Source organism: Sceloporus undulatus, chromosome 2 (assembly GCF_019175285.1).
Source record: "Sceloporus undulatus isolate JIND9_A2432 ecotype Alabama chromosome 2, SceUnd_v1.1, whole genome shotgun sequence".
In the NCBI taxonomy this organism is placed as follows: Eukaryota; Metazoa; Chordata; class Lepidosauria; order Squamata; family Phrynosomatidae; genus Sceloporus; species Sceloporus undulatus.
The window spans coordinates 311,716,048-311,734,557 of NC_056523.1; the positions used below are offsets into that span (position 1 = coordinate 311,716,048).

Sequence of the window (18,510 nt, forward strand, 5' to 3'; positions counted from 1 at the left end):
TTCTTCTGTCCAGGAGGAATTCCAGAATGTCCTCCATTTTGAGCACCACTAAGAAGCATGGATTTATATTTCTGTGAATGTTTGGAGCTCTTGTTTGGTCACGACCTACATTTTTCTCTCAAGTGCCCTACATTTTACGGTGCCTTGTCTTCCTTTGCGGTGTGGACATCTGGTCATCCTAGTCTTCGGAGAGTTTTTGATTTGTTTTTTAAAAGATAATTTTTATTAAACATTTAAAGCCTAAAGCTAACCAGACACATACAAACCTGTATAAAAATCAACTGCACACCTTTCACAAACAGATATTCCACTCACAGTATATCATACATATAAACCTATACAGTACTGATATTGATGGTTCTTTGGAAGTTTTTGTGCCTAATAATTTTTATTAAACATTGAAATATATATATATATATATATATATATATATATATATATATATATATGTAACCAGACACATAAAACTTCTCTAGAAAGCAATTGCACACCTTCCACAAACAAATATTCCACTCGCACTATATCATACTTATAAACCTATACCAATATTGATGGTTCTTTGGATTGGAGGTTTTGGTGCTGTATTCCTGCATGGCAGAATGAGGTTATACTGGATGGCTCTTGGGGGTTTCTTCCAACTCTATTGCTCGATCACTCACTCACTCATTCATTCATTCATTCTCTGCAGCGCTTCTTACAGGGGGAATCCCCTCCCTGCCATTACGTCACTCAGAGAGGATTCCCCCCCTCGCCTGCTCAGGGGAACCCCTTCTGCCACGCCTCCCTTTTCAACGCGCGGCCCCACCCCTATTCAAATAAGGGGGCGGGGCTTCCTCCTTTTTGAATGAACGTTGGAAGGGAATGCTGGCTTAATACCCCAAAAAGTGGGCGGGGCGCGCGAGTGAGAAAAGAACTCTGGGCGACCAATCAGAGCTCTCCCCTCTTGCCTCTTCCACCAATCGGGGAGGAAAGAGGAGGCTCTTTCTGTTCAGTGCAGTCCCAGTGGTGACAAGAGAAGAACAGGAGCAGCAGCAGCAGCAGCAAGAGGAGGAGGAGGAGGACTGGCTTCTTGGGTGGGTTCCCTCTTTTGGCATTGCCAGGCCAGAGTTTTTGGGTTGCCTCTGGAGCACCATCATCCCCAGGTAAGGAGGATGATGGGATCTGGGGTGCTGTCATTATTATGTTTTTGGAGGTGGGGAGGAAGGGAACGACTCCAGCAGTCTGGCTCTGCTTGGAACCAGTCAAGAGGCAGAGGATCAGATTGGTTTTTAAGGGCTCCTCCAGTACAGCAGCTTTTCTGGTCCAGAACCGCGATGAAATCGGTGTTAGGTGCTCCACACCCGCTTCTTCTTCTACTACTACTACTACTACTATTATTATTATTACTACACCACACTGGGATTGAGGGGATTGAATCTGCCTGGTTCAAATTGGGATCCACTGTGGTGGAGTGGCTTGAGAGTGAGGCTGCGTCCACACTGCAGGAATAATCCGGTCTGACACTGCTTTAAATGGCCTGGTTTTATTGGGGTATGGAGGGATTGGTTTAGATTAATTTTTAACCTTGTATGTTTTAAGTTTTGTATTATTTTTTTTTAAAAAAACAACTTTTTACTGTTCTAATTGGATTGTTTTAATAGCTTTTTAAAGTGTTGTTTTAATGTGTGTGTGGATATATACATATATGTTGCCAGCTGCCTTGGGTCCCAATCTTGGGTCCCTGGATAATAATAATAATAATAATAATAATAATAATAATAATTTTCTTATATCCTGCCTTTCTTCCAATACAGGGGACTCAAGGCAGCTCACAACTTACACACACACACACACACACACACACACACACACACACACATATATATACACACACACATTGAAACAACACTTTAAAAAACAATTAAAATAATCCAATTAAAACAGTAAATAAATAAACAGTAAATAAATAAATGCCATGGCTCGATGCTATATGCAAGTCTATGTAGTTCTGTAAGACATTTAGCCTGCTCTCTCAGAGAGTGCTGGTGCTGCCACAAACTACAAATTCCAGGATCCCATAGCATTGAACCTTGGCAGCTAAAGTGGTGTCAAACTGGATTATTTCTGCAGTGTGGATGCAGGCCAGGTCGTTGGAGGCCCGGGTTCGAATCCCAGCTCAGCCATGGAAACCCACTTGGACAAGTCACACTCTCTCAGCCTCAGGGGAAGGCCATGGCCAACCCCCTCTGGACAAACCTTGCCAAGAAAACCCCAGGATAGGTTCACCTTAGAGTCGCCATAAGTCAGAAACAACTTGAAAGTTTTCATGTGAAATATATTTTTGTATTTTTGCATGCATATGTATATGTATTGAATAATTTCTATTGTGTTTAATATGCGTCTACTAGTGTGTTTAGTACGTGTGTTTGTATTTGTATCCTTTTTAAAGATTTGATTTGTTGTTTTGAAATTCCACACAACAACAAGAGGCTGAGATCCGAAGAGTAGATCCCAAGGAAGCAAATCCAAATGAAATCAATGGAAATTTGGAATGGCTCAGTTTGGCTGGACAAATCTGCTTTTATTAGGGATTGGAAATCTTACTGGAGTTTTTTTGAACCTCGCCTTCTCTCAAGGCTCTGGAGCAGAGAAGCTGCTTTTGTGTGTGGAACCCTTAAAACTGATCTTTACCCTTAAGGTTTGGGACAGACAGACCCAGAAATGTCTATTTTCATGTTCTTGTGTGCCTTCAAGTCATTTCCGACTTATGAAGACCCTATGACAAACCTATCAGAGGGTTTTCTTGGCAAGTTTCTTCATAGGGGGTTTGCCATGGCTATCCTCTGAGGCTGAGAGAGTGTGACTCACCGAAGGTCACCCAGTGGGTTTCCATGGTTGAGCAGAGATATCTATGGGGGATCTCTATGTGATTTCTTCCCTGAGATCTCCCAGAAAAAGTTACTCTTCAAAAGTTTGGTCGAAGAGTTCAAGCCAGAGGCAGATCTCCCTGCTCTCCTTTCCTTCCTTTGGTGAGAAGGGAGGAGGACTCTTGCAGAGATTTCAGGTGTCCTCCTTTTCCAGGACACGCCCTATACTCCAACCCTCTATCCAAGAGGAATGGCAAAAGGTCCTCCATTTGGAGCATGGCAAAGAAGCATGGCTTTGTATTTATAGGAGTGTTTTCAGCATTTATTTGGTCATGACCTCCATTTCACTCCCTATCTCTGAATCCTATGGAATCCTGGGATATGTAATTTTACAAGGTCTTTGGTTGCCTCTGCCCAAGAGAGTAGGTGCCTCACAAAACTACACATTCTGTAGGATGGAGCCATGGCAGTTAACGCTGTCTCAAAGTGCTTTATCGCTGTAGTGCAGACAAAGCCATCATCCAAGGGTGCATCTTATATGGTAGAAATCTATACTGCTGTAACTCCGTACTATGGAAACCTGGGAGATGTAGTTATACAAGGTCTTTGGCCTTCTCTGCCCAAGAAAACTTCACAAAACTACACATGCCAGGATTCGGTAGGAGGGAGCCATGGAAGTCAGAGCAATTCCTTGGTGCAGGCAAGGCCCTCTTCCAACCATAGCCATGTCTACACTGTAGAAATAATGCAGTATAATGCCGCTTCAAGTGCTGTAGCTCCATCCTAGGGAATCCTGGGAGGTGCAGTTTTACATGGTCTTTTTTCTCTGCCTGTGAGGGTCTGTCAAAACTACACATCCCAGGATTTGATAGGATGGGGCCATGACAGTCAAAGTGGTGTCAAAGTGCTTTATTCCTTCTGTGCAGGCAAGACTCTCTTCCAACCTTAGACATTTCTACACTGTAGACATAAGGCGGTGTGACATTACATTAAAATGCTGTATCCTAGGGAATCCTGGGATGTGTAGTTTTACAAGGGCTTTCACCTTCCCTGCCTAAGAGGGCCTGACAAAACTCCCAATGCCAGGATTTGGTAGGAGGGAGCCATGGCAGCTAAAGCTGTATCAAAGTGCTTTATTTCCTCAGTGCAGGCAAGGCCCTCTTCCAACAGTAGATATTTCTACACTGTAAAAATAATGCAGTGTGACACCACTTTAAAATGCTGTATCTCAGGAAGGTGCAGTTTTACAAGGCTTTTGCCTTCCCTGCTAAAGGGCTGAAGTACAAATCCCAGGACTGGGTAGGATGGAGACATGGCAATTAAAGTAGTGACAAACTGCATTATTTCTACAATGTAGATCCACCCAGCTCCTCCAGCTCTTCCATGGGAGCATGGCAGGCTCCAAGGAGCTGCATATGGGGCCATGAGAACCAGCCTCCTCCTTTTCCAATGTTTTCATGTGGGCAGGTGGTTCCTTGTGGTCTGGCGGGCATCCCTTTAGGGCAGCCCAACCCAGCCAAAGGCACGAAGTCGCCCCACACGAGGGACCTTTCAGCTGCTGCAGCTTGTCAGAAGATGGTCAGGGGTGGTGGGGGAGATAAGACAGAAGGAAAGGCATTGCTTGCTGAGCAGGGTAACCAGATGTCCTCATCGCAAAGGAGGACAAGGCACTACAACATGCGGGATGTTCAAGAAAAAATGTAGGACATTTCCAAATAAAAGCAAAAGACACTGACATAAATGTTCCAAATGGAGGACATTTTGAGGCAGGAGGTTCAGATGTAGGACATGTCTTGTAAAAGGAGGACATCTGGTCTCCAAGTGGGGGAGTGTCCCACCCCTTGGCTCTGCCCAGGCCCTGGTTGAGGGAAAGTTGTCACCCTCATCCTTGGACACTGGTTTTGCTTTCTGCACCAGATGGGGGAAAGGGCTCTAAGGCTGGGCTGGACAGAGTGCCATGCAGTGGGTACCAAACTTTGATCCTCCAGATGTTTTGGACTTCAGGTCCCAGAATGCCCGACTGTTGGCCAAACTGACTAGGGCTTCTGGGAACTGAAGTCCAAAATAGCTGGTGATCCAAAGTTTGGGAATAACTGATCCAGGGGACAGAGATTGCAATGGCTGCCAGGATTTTGTGTGTGTGTGTGTGTTGGTAGTGAGAATCATACTCTAAAACAGTAGTTTGTTATTGTGTGCCTTCCAGTGCCTTCATGTCTGACTTCTGGTGACCCTATCATGGGGTTTTCTTTGCAGTTTTTTTCTGAAGTAGTTGCCATGGTCTGTGGCTGAGAGAGTGTAATGTCCCTAAGGTGTTTCCATGGCCGAACTGGGATTCACACTCTGGTCTTCAGGGTCATAGAATCATAGAGTTGGAAGAGACCACAAGGGCCATCCAGTCCAAACCCCTGCCATGCAGGAAATCATAATCAAAGCATCCCCGTCAAACCACTATACCACACTGACCCTGATTTTTATATTGACTCTAAGAGTTTCAGAAAGCACAGGAGTGGGTTCTTTTGGCTTGGGGACACATGAATGTAGGGGCTAGAAGCTCTACTCCTGGTTCCCTTCTGCCTTAAACTCATTAGTGAGGGATTAACCATCAGAGTTAGAGTAACTTACCCAAGATCACCCAGTGCGTTTCCATGGCCGAGTGGGGATTCGAACCCTGCTCTCCAGAGTTGTAGTCCTAGCTCAAACCACTACAACACACACTAAAATAGTGTTTCCCAAACTTTGGTCCTACAGATGTTTTGACTGTTGGTCAAACTGGCTGGGGCTTCTGGAACCTGAAGTCCAAGACACCTGGAGGACCAAAGTTTGGGAATGACTGCTCTAAAACATATCCAGGGGTAGCCGTGTTGGCCATGTAGCAAAGTATAATGACATCCACAGTCCACAAAATAGTGATGTGTTTATTGGTCAGCCAAAATGCACAAGGTATTACTTGTGGATTTTGGATACAGTAGTACTCATACCTTTTACCCTTGGAACCCCCCTTTACATCTACATGCAGACATGGCTCCCCATGCTTGATACAGTATATGAATAAAAACATTTTTGTTTAGAGAGCCAGTATGGTGTAGTGGTTTGAATGTTGGACTACAACTCTAGTGAGCAGGGTTCTATTCCCTGCTCAGTCATGAAACCCACTGGGGGTGACTTTGGTTAAGTCAAATGCTTTCAGCCTCAGGGGAAGACCATAGCAAACCTCCTCTGAACAAATCTTGCCAAGAAAACCTCATGATAGATTTGCCTTAGGCAGTGAGGGATGCCATAAGGTGGAAGCACCTTGTAGTTACACAGCAACAACAACAAATTTTCATTCGTGCATTCATATATGCTGATATTTTAACATTTTATAAGGAAAGAGCATCATTCAAATTAGAATGGTTTTATTTAAAGAAATCCAATATTTGACTCAATGCATAGGTAAATTTTATACATTAAAACGTTTGGGAGGAGAAGGTAGAGGAATCAAGGCCTCCAAGTTTCGCACCTCCCTCAAGCAACTCTCACACCCCCCAGGGGTCCCGCCCCATAGTTGGAGAACTACGTCTGTAAAAGCACCAGATCCCATCTGATCTTGGAAGCTAAGAAGGGCCGGTCCTGGTTAGTACTTGGATGGGAGACCACCGACAAAAAGCAGGTGCTGTAGAGTATATTTCAGAGGAAGGAACCGGCAAAACCACCTCTGAGTACTTCTTGCCTAAGAAAAAATGATGAAATTCATGGGGTCACCATAAATCGACAGGTGACTTAAAGGAAAAAAACACAGAGAGAGACAGGATCCAGTCATCACTCATAGCTCCTTTCCCAGATACTCTCGCTCTTGGCTCATTTGCATATATTATTTTGCGTTTAAAATAGCTCAGATGAGACAACTGCATCTGCCTGCTTATGCAAAAAACAAACAAGCAAATCGCAGATGATTAATCTTCAGTCTTGCAGCTCTTGGAGGAAGCTTGCTACAAATGATGCAAAATGCCTCCATTCCCCAGTCCCTGACTTGGGCTGTTTCTTCTACATCTGTTGATAAATGAAAGGTAGATTCTCAGAGTTTGGGTGGTCTCTCCTTTGAGAATGGCAAGGAGAGAAACTACAGGTGTTTGGTTTCATTTTTACCGATTTTGGAAACATTGTTTTTGTCTGCATCCCTGGGACTTTCCTAGGCCAGCCATACTGGTTGGTGGATACTAGGAGTTGTAGTTCCAAAAAATAAATTTAAAACTCTGATCCTTTGTAGCCTAGAAAATAATTGAAGCAGAATGAGAAAAGGAATTCTAGTGGTATCTGTGGACCCATTCTTGCTCTGATGGGGACAGAAATTGAACAGGACACTGAATTAAGAAAGGGTTAATAATAATAATAAATAATAAAATCTTTATTTCTAGCCCGCCTTTCGAAAGATCAAGGCGGGTTACAGAATGCAATGATATACACCATAAAAACAGCAATAAAATGAATTAAAATTTACAAACAACAACTTCCAAGCTAGCTCAAATACAAATGCAGTGAAGGAAGAGCAAGAAGTACATCGAATCAGGGGAAAGCCTGCTGAAAAAGAAATGTTTTTAACCCCTTCCTGAATAGGTCAAGGGAGGCTATTTTAGATCTGATTCTAACCAATAAGGATGACTTGGTTAATGAAGTGCAAGTGGTGGGATCCTTAGGTGGAAGTGACCATGTTCTCCTGGAGTTTGTTATACAGTGGAAAGGAGAAGCCAGGCATAGTCAGACACGCATCCTAGACTTTAGGAGAGCGGATTTCAGTAAACTTAGAGAAATACTGGGGGCGATCCCATGGTCAGGGATACTAAAAGAGAAGGGAGTTCAAGATGGATGGGAGTTTCTAAAAAAAGGAGATACTGAAGGCACAAATTAAAACAGTTCCAGTGAGAAAGAAAAATGGGAGGTGTTGCAAGAACCCAGGATGGATGACCAAGGAACTTTCAGCTCAGCTAAATATGAAAAGGAACATGTATAAGAAATGGAAAAAGGGGGAAATCACCAAAGAGGAATTCAAACAAATAGCTAGCATGTGTAGAGATAAGGTCAGAAAAGCTAAAGAGCAGAATGAACTCAGGCTTGCTAGAGAGGTTAAGAACAACAAAAAGGGCTTTTTTGGATATGTCCGCAGCAAAAGGAAGAAGAAGGAAACAGTAGGGTCACTGCGTGCAGAAGATGGCAAAATGCTAACAGAGGACAGAGAAAAGGCAGAATTACTCAACACTTTCTTTGCCTCTGTCTTCTCAGAAAAGGCAAAGGGAGCTCAACCTGAGGATAATGGAGCAGAGGACAGAATAGGGGAATTTCAGCACAAAATAAGTAAAGAGATAATACAGGAATACCTGTTTAACCTAAATGAATTTAAGTCTCCAGGACCAGATGAGCTACATCCAAGGGTATTAAAAGAACTGGCAAATGTAATATCAGAGCCATTGGCAATCATCTTTGAAAACTCCTGGAGAACAGGAGAAGTGCCAGCAGACTGGCGGAGGGCAAACGTTGTCCTCATCTTCAAAAAGGGGAAAAAAGAGGATCCCAACAATTATCGTCCAGTTAGTCTGACATCAGTACTAGGAAAGATTCTGGAGCAGATCATTAAACAGAGAGTCTGTGAACATCTAGAAGGCAATGCCATAATCACAAAAAGTCAACATGGGTTTCAGAGAAACAAGTCATGCCAGACAAACCTAATCTCTTTCTTTGATAAAATTACCAGCTTGGTAGATGAAGGGAATGCTGTGGATATAGTATATCTTGATTTCAGTAAGGCCTTTGACAAAGTTCCCCATGACATTCTTGCAAACAAGCTTGTAAAATGTGGGCTAGACAAGGCAACTGTTAAGTGGATTTGTAACTGGTTGACCGGACGAACCCAAAGGGTGCTCAACAATGGCACCTTTTCATCCTGGAGAGAAGTGACCAGTGGGGTCCCACAGGGCTCTGTCCTGGGCCCAGTACTGTTCAACATCTTTATCAATGACTTGGAGGAAAAAATTGGGGGAATACTTATCAAATTTGCAGATGACACCAAATTAGGAGGAATTGCTAATACTCCAGAGGACAGGATCAACATTCAAAATGACCTGAATAGACTAGAAAGCTGGGCCACAGCAAACAGAATGAACTTCAACAGGGAGAAATGTAAGGTACTGCACTTAGGGCGAAAAAATGAAATGCACAGATATAGGATGGGGGACACCTGGCTAAAGGAGACAACATGTGAAAGGGATCTAGGAGTCCAAGTAGACCACAAGTTGAACATGAGTCAACAGTGTGATGCGGCAGCTAACAAGGCCAATGCGATTTTAGGCTGCATCAATAGAAGTATAGTGTCTAGATCAAGGGAAGTAATAGTGCCACTATATTCTGCTTTGGTCAGGCCCCACCTGGAATATTGTGTCCAGTTCTGGGCGCCACAATTCAAAAAGGACACTGAGAAACTGGAGCGTGTCCAAAGGAGGGCGACTAAAATGGTGAAAGGTCTAGAAACCATGCCCTATGAGGAACGACTTAGGGAGCTGGGGATGTTTAGCCTGGAGAAAAGAAGGTTAAGAGGTGATATGATAGCCCTGTTCAAATATTTGAAGGGATGTCATATTGAGGAGGGAGCAAGCTTGTTTTCTGCTGCTCCAGAGACTAGGACCCGAAGCAATGGATGCAAGCTACAGGAAAAGAGATTCCACCTCAATATTAGGAGGAACTTCCTGACAGTAAGGGCTGTTCGACAGTGGAACAAACTCCCTCGGAGTGTAGTGGAGTCTCCTTCCTTGGAGGTCTTCAAGCAGAGGCTGGATGGCCATCTGTCAGGGATGCTTTGATTGTGATTTCCTGCATGGCAGGGGGTTGGACTGGATGGCCCCTGTGGTCTCTTCCAACTCTATGATTCTATGATTCTATGATTCTATGATAAGAGAGTTCCAGAGCTGTGGGGCCGAGATGGAAAACGCCCTCTGTGCTGTTGTAGAATATTTTGCATCTGGAACTCTCAACAGTTGCTTCCCGGCTGACCTGAGTGTGTGGGGCAGATTATATGGAGAGAGGCGGTCCTCCAAGTACCCTGGGCCCAAGCCATTTAGGGCTTTATAGGTAATAACCAACACCTTGTATTGCACCCAGAAGCGAATAGGCAGCCAATGTAGGTCTTTAAGTACGGGTGTTATGTGACTGGCCCTGGAGGATCCAGTGACCAGTCTTGCTGCCATGTTCTGAACCAATTGTAGCTTCGGAGTATGGTACAAGGGTTGCCCTATGTAGAGCGCATTACAGAAATCCAACTGAGAGGTCACCAGAGCATGTATCACCTTTTCAAGGTCCCCCCGGCCCAGGTAGGGTCACAGTTGGTGTATCAGCCGAAGCTGATAACAGGTGCTCCTGACCGTCGCATCCACCTGAGATGTAAGGTGGAGCGACGAGTCGAGGAGCACCCCCAAACTGCGAACTGAGTCCTTCAAGGGGAGCGTGACCTGGTCTCTTAGAATGGAGATGACATGGCATTTTTAAAAAGGAAAATTCAGAGGAGATGTATCCAGGCTTAGTGGAAACAAAAGTGTTCTGTTACAACTGATCTCTTAGGAGTGGGTTCCGGCTTGGGAGAAAGGTGGCATATAAATAAAGTAAGCAAAGGAAGGAAGGAAGGAAGGAAGGAAGGAAGGAAGGAAGGAAGGAAGGACTGGACTGGGTGTTGCCTGTTCAGTGTTTAATTCCCTCCCCCCCCCCAGACAAACAGCATAAATATGTGGCAGAATTTAAAGACATAGCCATGTTAATCTGTAGAATCAGTATGTAAAGAGATCTTATAGCACCTTTGAAAGAAATAAATTGGCAGCATGAGCTTTTGTACATTTCAGTCTACTTCCTCAGATGCATTTGGTGGAGTGGAAGCCAGGTACAGACATATATATGCCATCCTCACATATCAATGGCATATGTATGTCTGTACCTGGCTTCCACTCCACCAAATGCATCTGAGGAAGTAGACTGAAATCTACGAAAGCTCATATTGCCAATTTCTTTCTTTCAGTTACTTCCTCTAGATAGTCAAGTTCAACCATCTTCTTGGTGCTCCGCCAGGGCCGTGGCCGACCCCGGCGGGGCCAATCCGAGGACCTCACTAAACCATCCAATCGGTAGTAGTGATGGGCGGTGTGTACAAAGGGCAGGGACTTAATCAATGCGAGCTTATGACCCACACTTACTGGGAATTCCTTGTTCATGGGGAATAATGGCAATCCCCGATCCCCATCATGAATGGGGTTCAATGGGTTACCTGCACCTGTTGGCGTAGGGTACACACACGCTGAGCCAGTTAGTGTAGCGCACGTGCAGCCTCGGACATCTAAGGGCATCACAGACCTGTTATTGCTCAATCTCGGGTGGCTGAACACCACTTGTTCTTTCAGTTAGTAGAACTATGTGCCATGAAAAAACATTCACCAGAGTTTGGAAAAGTTACTTTTTAGACTGCAGCTCCCCAAAGTCCCTAGCTATCATGACCCAAAAGTAAATTCTCCAAGCTCTGCAAAAGGCAAGTAGGCAAATACAGTAGACCCACCGAATTAATGGAGTTTACTGACGTATTCGCTCACCATTCAGCAATGGAGAGTTGGGAAGAACAAATAGGATGCAGCTCCTAATGTCCATCAGGTGATGCAGGCTGTAGCAGCTCATGAAAATATGTATCACAACATATGTGTTAATTAGTTTTTATACAGTAGTGATTGCTGCACTTTTAAAAAACTGCATAAAACGGAATGGCAAACTTAGGATGGTTTAAGGCATGTGGCAAATGTGCAGAAGACTACAGGATGTTTTGGGTGATTTCACCGAGATGTTTTATAAATTGTTCCCCAGCAACTGGTATGCAGGGGCATACTATCTCTGATACTGGAGATAACATATAATTCTTCTGTCTTGCAGCCACGACTAATCTGGAGCTCTAATGTCATGGGCTATCAGGTCCAGTGTTCATCTAATATGTCCTGCAATGAGAAACATTTAGTCCTCCACATACTGCTGAACTACAGCTCCCAGCAACCCTAGCTAGCATCACCAATGGGGGGAATGCTGGGAGTTGCAGTTCAACAATATCAGGAGGGCTATGTGATAGGTGTTGGCCCACATCACTTGGTAGTATGTGTACGTTGGACTTGATGGGAGCAATGAAGAATAAGATTGTATGGAATATCGTATTCCATCTACTTCAGTGGTTCCCTTTGGGGGTTGAACAATGCTTTCACATAGGTCACCTAAGACCATTGGAAAACACATATTTGCATATAGCAATGAAAATAATTTTATGGTTGGGGGTCACCACAACATGACGAACTGTATTAAAGGGTCACAGCATTAGGAAGGTTGAGAACCACTGATCTAGTTTATATGGGGGTATTTATTCTAACACCCTACACCCCATCTCACAAACTGATCTGAAAAACAGCCTCTCTCATTGCCAAGCATCTCAGTCATTGGACAAGTTTGGTCCATACATTTCCCCCTTGGGCCTTTGGTGTTCCTTTGTAATTGTCCCACTTCCTTGGAGGCTTCTGAAATTATTGCAAGAGAAGATGTGACTTTGTAAAGTGGATCAAAAGTGGTGGATCAAAACTGGGCTTTGGAATAAACAGCAAATTGTATTCTAAACAATAAAATTGTAGAATTTTAAAAGGCTAAAAGACCTGCTATGGCATAAGTGTTTATAGATAAGAGACTGTATGGCCTCATGAGCTGGCATCTTCAGCTGGCAGAGAAAATATGTTTGTGTATGTCTTCAAGTTGCCTGTTGATTTATGGCAATCTCATGAAGCTCATAAGAGTTTTATTACACAAAGAATATTCTCAGAGATGGTTTTGCCAGTTTCTCCGAAATGTAGCTTACAGCACCTGGTATTGGTTGGCAGTTTCTCATGAAAGTACTAACCAGGGCTGACCCTGCTTAGCTTCCAAGATCAAAAGGGACCTGGTATTTAGGCTGAAGTAGAGAAAATAGTAGCGAGTCAAGGTGGCTTGAGTGGTTTGACTACGAGTCTGGAGAACAGGGTTCAATTTCCAGCTTGGCCATGAAACTCACTGGGTGTCCTTGGGCAAGTCACACTCTCACAGCCTCAGGGGAAGGCAATGGCAACCTCCTCTGAAAAAATCTTGCCACAAAAGCCCCATGATAGGGTTGCCATAAGTCAGAAATGACTGGAAAGCATACAACAACAACAACAGAGAAAATATACATTACCCCCCCCCCCCCCGTTATAGGAAGATTTTTTTTTAACACACTTTCCTTGATAGAGAGAAAATGTAATCAAGGAGGTTGTGAAAGGCAAGAGGCATGTTTATATGCAAAATTAAAAGTATACAAGATAAGAAGAAAGACTATTCACAGCAGCAGTAATTAGCAACAACAGTTTTCTAGCTTTGCTATGCTAATTTGACACTTTTAATGGGAGAACAGCTCCAGTGCAGATCTAAATGAACAGAATCAGGCTTGCTGATAAATTCTAGTTTAGCAATTTTACTCTGGGGTCTCCCTTTGAAACCCTTTGTTGAAGAATCAGGTCAGCAGCAGAGTATCCTGGGAGACTGAAATATTCTCCCACTGCCTTCTTGAACGTCAATAGTTTTGATGTCAGATTTTGCGTCCCCTTATTCTTTTCCACAGTGGTTGTGGCTGTGTCATTTTTCTCATCTTTTCCTCCCTGGAGAGCTTGGTCTTGCATTGAAAACTAAAGCCGAACACAGTAGGTGAAAACAGCTGACAAACTCTTTGTTTCAGGACCAAACAGAAATCATGCAGTCTGGATGAGTGGCTGTAATTGTCTTTGAAAATATAATTGATACTAATCTCTGGTGAATGGCTGTATAGTAATGATCCTGCATTAGTAGTAGACTTTGGCCTCAGATCTTTATGAACATTATAGAACAGTTTGTGTTCTCATTTCTGTCCCCAAGGATGGGAGCAAAAACCCAATCAGTTCCCTGTTTGTTATTGTTCTGCCCCTTTTACTTAAAGAGCAACCCATTTCATTAAAATCAGTAATGCGTAGCATTGCATTGCTCTCTTAACTACAGTATTCAAAATGCTTTGCCTATATAGCATCAATAATCCTTACAACAACCCTGGAAGACAGACCAGTGTGATCTCTGAATTGCAGGATAAGTGACTGAGAATTGGTATACTGTCTAGAGCAATATACAGTAGGTCTTCTCATTACGTGGGGGGATCCGTTCCTGATCCCCCTGCATAAGGGAAAATCCACCCCATAGGAAATAATGGGGTGTGTGAATGTGGCGGAGTGGTGTGCGCGCGCCATGGGTGCACATGCTATTGTTTTCCTCCCCAAGTGGCTGCTGTGTAAGCTGGAAGCCACGTAAAATGCGTCCATGCATGGCACGGGGCACACTGTACAATTGGCCCTCCACATTTGTGGATCTGAGTTTTGTGGATTTGATTATTTACGAATTTGATTAATATGTTCTCTCTAGGAATCTCTAGGGCCTCCAGCATGACTCTGTCAGAAAAATGCAGAAAAACAGCAAATAAAAAACATGATTCTTTTTACCTTAGAAAACACCTCTCTAGGAATCTACAGGTCCTTCAGTGCAACTCTGTGGTCAAGTTGATCAAGAATCATGCTGGAGGACTTACAAATGCTTAGAGAAGTGTTTTCTCTTGGAACTTCTAGTTCTCCAGCACAACTCTATAGCCAACTTCCAGCAGAACTGGGCTGGAGGACTTAGTGATTCCTAGAGAGAATATATTAAAACCACAAATAATCAAATCTGCAAAAAAGTCAAAGCTGCAAATGTGAAGGGCAACTGTAGTAGTTCTTTATTTGTGTTTTTTTCCACTTTCACTGTGGTTCCTAACCCCACTGAATGTGGAGGAGCGACCGCTATGCACTAGAACGCTCTATATTTTTTATTTAAACTCAAGTGCTTCTGTTTTCAAAGGTGCTTACTCCCAGCTAAGTGTAAATAGGACTGTTGGCTTAGTGACAGAAGTTAGGTTTGGGCAAAGGACTAGCTCACCCTCTTAAGCAGAAAGTGTTCAAGGCTTATTTTTGTTTGCTTGCAATTAGACATACATGGGTATAGAAGCTGGTTTCTGTAGCATGTTGCCAGAAATACTCAAAAGTTTTGAATTTTGGAAATCAGAAAAAAAAATGAGGGGGGAGTGAATTGCACAACTTTTTCTATTTTTATATAAAAGTTTCCAGTATCGGTTGCTCTGAAGTTGCACAGGCAAATGTGGAAGATTAATGAGCTTGACCCATTAAGGTGGTATTTTAAGCAGCATTCATGCTTGGCTGCTAATTTATGCTGTGAGTCATTTACTTTTGTCTAGAGTCTGTGGGTCTTACTGCAATTTCTCCCTTTTCTCTTCCTAGAAATGTTCATACAAATAATTAGTTTTACAATCTCTTGCATGGTGCTTGAGAAGAAATAAAACAAAATAAATCTAAAACTGGGATAGCAAAGAATGGCCAACCACGCATGTATCTGCTTGGAACAGAACTTGGAGAAAGTTACTTTTTTGATCACAGCTACTAGAATCCCTCAGCCAGCCTGGCCTATTGTCATGCTGACTGAGGCAGAAATTTACTTCTGAACCAGAGCTTAGGACAGTTGCTCTTTTGGACTCCAGTTCCCAGAAAGTCTCAGATAACATAGCTGTGCTGCCTAGTGGATTCCTCCAGCCCTAGAAAGGCAATATTTTTGAGCTCTGCTAAGCTGTAAATCGCACTATGTTTTATTTATTTAATTAATTTATATTCCACCGTTCTCCCAAAGCAGCATTTAATTGCGTCCCGTTGGGGAGAAAGGTGAAACTCCAGACTGACACAGTTTAAAACATTCATTTCCAACAGCCCTTGTTTGGAATTAAAAATTCAGATGGACATTTGATTCATTAAAATCAAATAAAACCTCTGTTTGCAGTCTTTCTTTTAAATCTGGAAGCTGACATCCTTCCTTTCCAGGGGAAAATAGAAAACTTTATGGATACAGACGGAGTGCATGGAGGTTCATGATTTAGAGTTGAGATAATTGGACCAGGACAAGAAAACTAGATTTTGGGATCATCCATAATAACGCCAGTAACAGTTATTTCCTACTCCTACCTCTTTTGTTGAGATTGTCAGGATCCTAGAATTATGTTCCAGATAAACATGAGATTTTACATGGAATAGTGTCTTCACACAGAGTTGTGAAGAACTAGTGGACCTCTAGATGGGACTTCAGCTCCCATCAGCCCTAGCCATTGTGGCCAATGATGAAACATAGTTTGAATCCTAATACAGCAACATCCGGATGGCCACAGGTCGGCTATGCTCTGCTTTAGTTCCTAGATATCTGTACTTACAGGAGGTAGATGCAATTGCTATCATTAATATTGTCACTGTTGTTGTTGTGTGCCTTCAAGTCATTTCTGACTTATGGGTGCCCTAAGGAGACCCAATCATGGTGTTTTCTTGGCAAGATTTGTTCAGAGGAGGTTTGCCATTGCTTTCTCTGGAGGCTGAGAGAATGTGGCTTGCCCGAGGTTACCCAATGGTTGAGCTGGGAATCGAACCCTGGTCTCCAGAGTAATAGAGCAATGCTCAGACCACTACACCACACTGACTCTATTACAGATATTACCATGCAGAAATTATGAATATTACTAAACAGAGATTTCTGTTCTGACAAGGTTACTGAAAAGCTTCTGAAAATATTCATCTTGTTTTAGGATTAGAATGAATGTCTAAATTACTATCAATGTTGTCAAATCTTCTAGTTGCACTGAGTGAGGAAGGATACAGAAATGTTACCAAACAGAAAATGGGTTAGTTTTTTTTTCCTCAAAGGAATGACTTATACCCTCTTTTGTGCAATGACCTAATAAAATCAGACAGCATGAAACATCTGGCAGCTTTTTTTCCATGGGTAAAATGTAGTTCAGTGTGTCATTAAATACACCCACTCTACAGGGCTTGCTATAAAGTGCTGTAAGCCTCAGAGAGACTAGAAAAGAGCAAGTAGCCAGAAAGCCAATAAAAGGCACAGTCATATTCAAAGCTAAAGCAAGGGAGGCTGACGTTGAAAGTGAGAGGTACAGTTAAGTGCGCTGCACAAAGATCGGTATGTCTGTGTGCACGCGGATTGGCTGAACATACCATTAAAAGCCCTGTAACTGTCTGAAGAAATCATATATCACCGTGAAACATCCATAGTCATTGTGGACCTGAGCATCTCTGCTTGCTGTGATGCACTTCTAATAGAATCTTAGTTTGTATCTGGACCAGAACTTGGATGAGTTACTTTGAGGGATTACAACTCCCAGTTGTCATGCTGGCTGGGGGATTCTGGGAGCTGCCATAAAAATACATTTTCAAACTCTAGTCTGGACTCATAGATTTTCTGTGTCTTTTTGATGCTGATTATTTCCGCATCATTTTTGGTAAATTGATTCTGTGAAAGTGTGAACCAGATGTGTATTGGAATCCTGATTTCAAGAACCGAATTCACAAATCGATTCAGTGTCAGTGTTAATGGGATGTGGATCAGAATCGATTTACTATGACGTGATAAGGAATCACCGGGTAGGGAAGTGGAAATTAACAACCTGTGTCCGTCCAACCTTTGGCCCTCCCCCTCTCTCTTGGCACTCTTACTACTCACACAATTGCATGACTGATTGCTGAGCGGCTTCTCTTTTTATTTTAGCACGATGTCTGACAGTTCAGATGCCCCAAAACCACATGTATATGCTGTTGCTTGTGGGTGTTTCTGGAAGTACATCAAATTGAACCGATTCATTTGCCAAAGTACAAGTGGGTTATTTTGAGACTCCCACAGGAAACAATTTAAATTGAATCGATTCATTTGTCAGTGTGAACCACAAGTGGGTTATTTTATTTTATTTTAAAGCAAGAAAATGCGATCGGGGCAAATGTAGTGTGAATCACGCTCTGCTGCTGAAATGATACATCAGTTCACAAAGTGATTCATTTGTAAGTGGAAATGAGGCCGTAGACTAATAGTTGGAAGAGACCACAAGGGCTATCCAGTCTAACCCCAGACCCTTCAGGAATGCACAATCAAAGCATTCTCCCCAACAGATGGCCATCTAGCCTCTGTTTAAAAACCTCCAAAAAAGGAGATTCCACCACACTCCCTGAAACATTATTTTGAGGTTGTGTAGCTATTATGGCTTGAGATACACCAAAACCTAGTTGGATTCACTTCTGGTGCCCATCTGCTCTGCCTCCTGCTTGAAGTACACTGCTGAGTAAAGTAATACTCTGGGTCAAACCAAAGAAATCTTTTATCAAGTCTTGGTTTCTGTTCAAACCTTTCCAAAAAGATAGGCAACTGGTAACATAAGGCTCAGTTTGTCCCCCACCCCATTTCTTAGCTGGTCCCATATTGGTGGGGAAAGTGCTGTTGGTGCCTGTTGAATCTACCCTCCTTTCCTGGAAGGAGCGATGGGCAAAAGCAGCAAGAACATGTTCTGCAAAACCTACCTCCTTGTCATGGCCAGCCAAGATCAGCTCTCGGAGGATGAGGAGGAGGATGAGCCTCTTCCAGAGCAAGGGCTGATTGAGGCAACGCCAGGTGCTGTTCCTGCCCTGCCAGGTCCCAGCTGTGATCCTCCAGCCCCAGAGAAAGAGGTTCAACCAGGTCC

The 18,510-nt window shown here is 43.2% G+C and overlaps 1 protein-coding gene across 1 annotated transcript in view; it reads left to right on the forward strand.

The window, feature by feature from the left end:
* Positions 1-1,054: 1,054 nt before the first annotated feature.
* Positions 1,055-18,510, forward strand: part of PDZD2 (PDZ domain containing 2) — a 403,520-nt gene continuing 386,064 nt past the window's right edge. The window contains exon 1 of the mRNA XM_042447846.1: positions 1,055-1,142. The gene's annotated coding sequence lies outside the window, so the exon portion shown is untranslated. The remainder of the gene's footprint in view (positions 1,143-18,510) is intronic.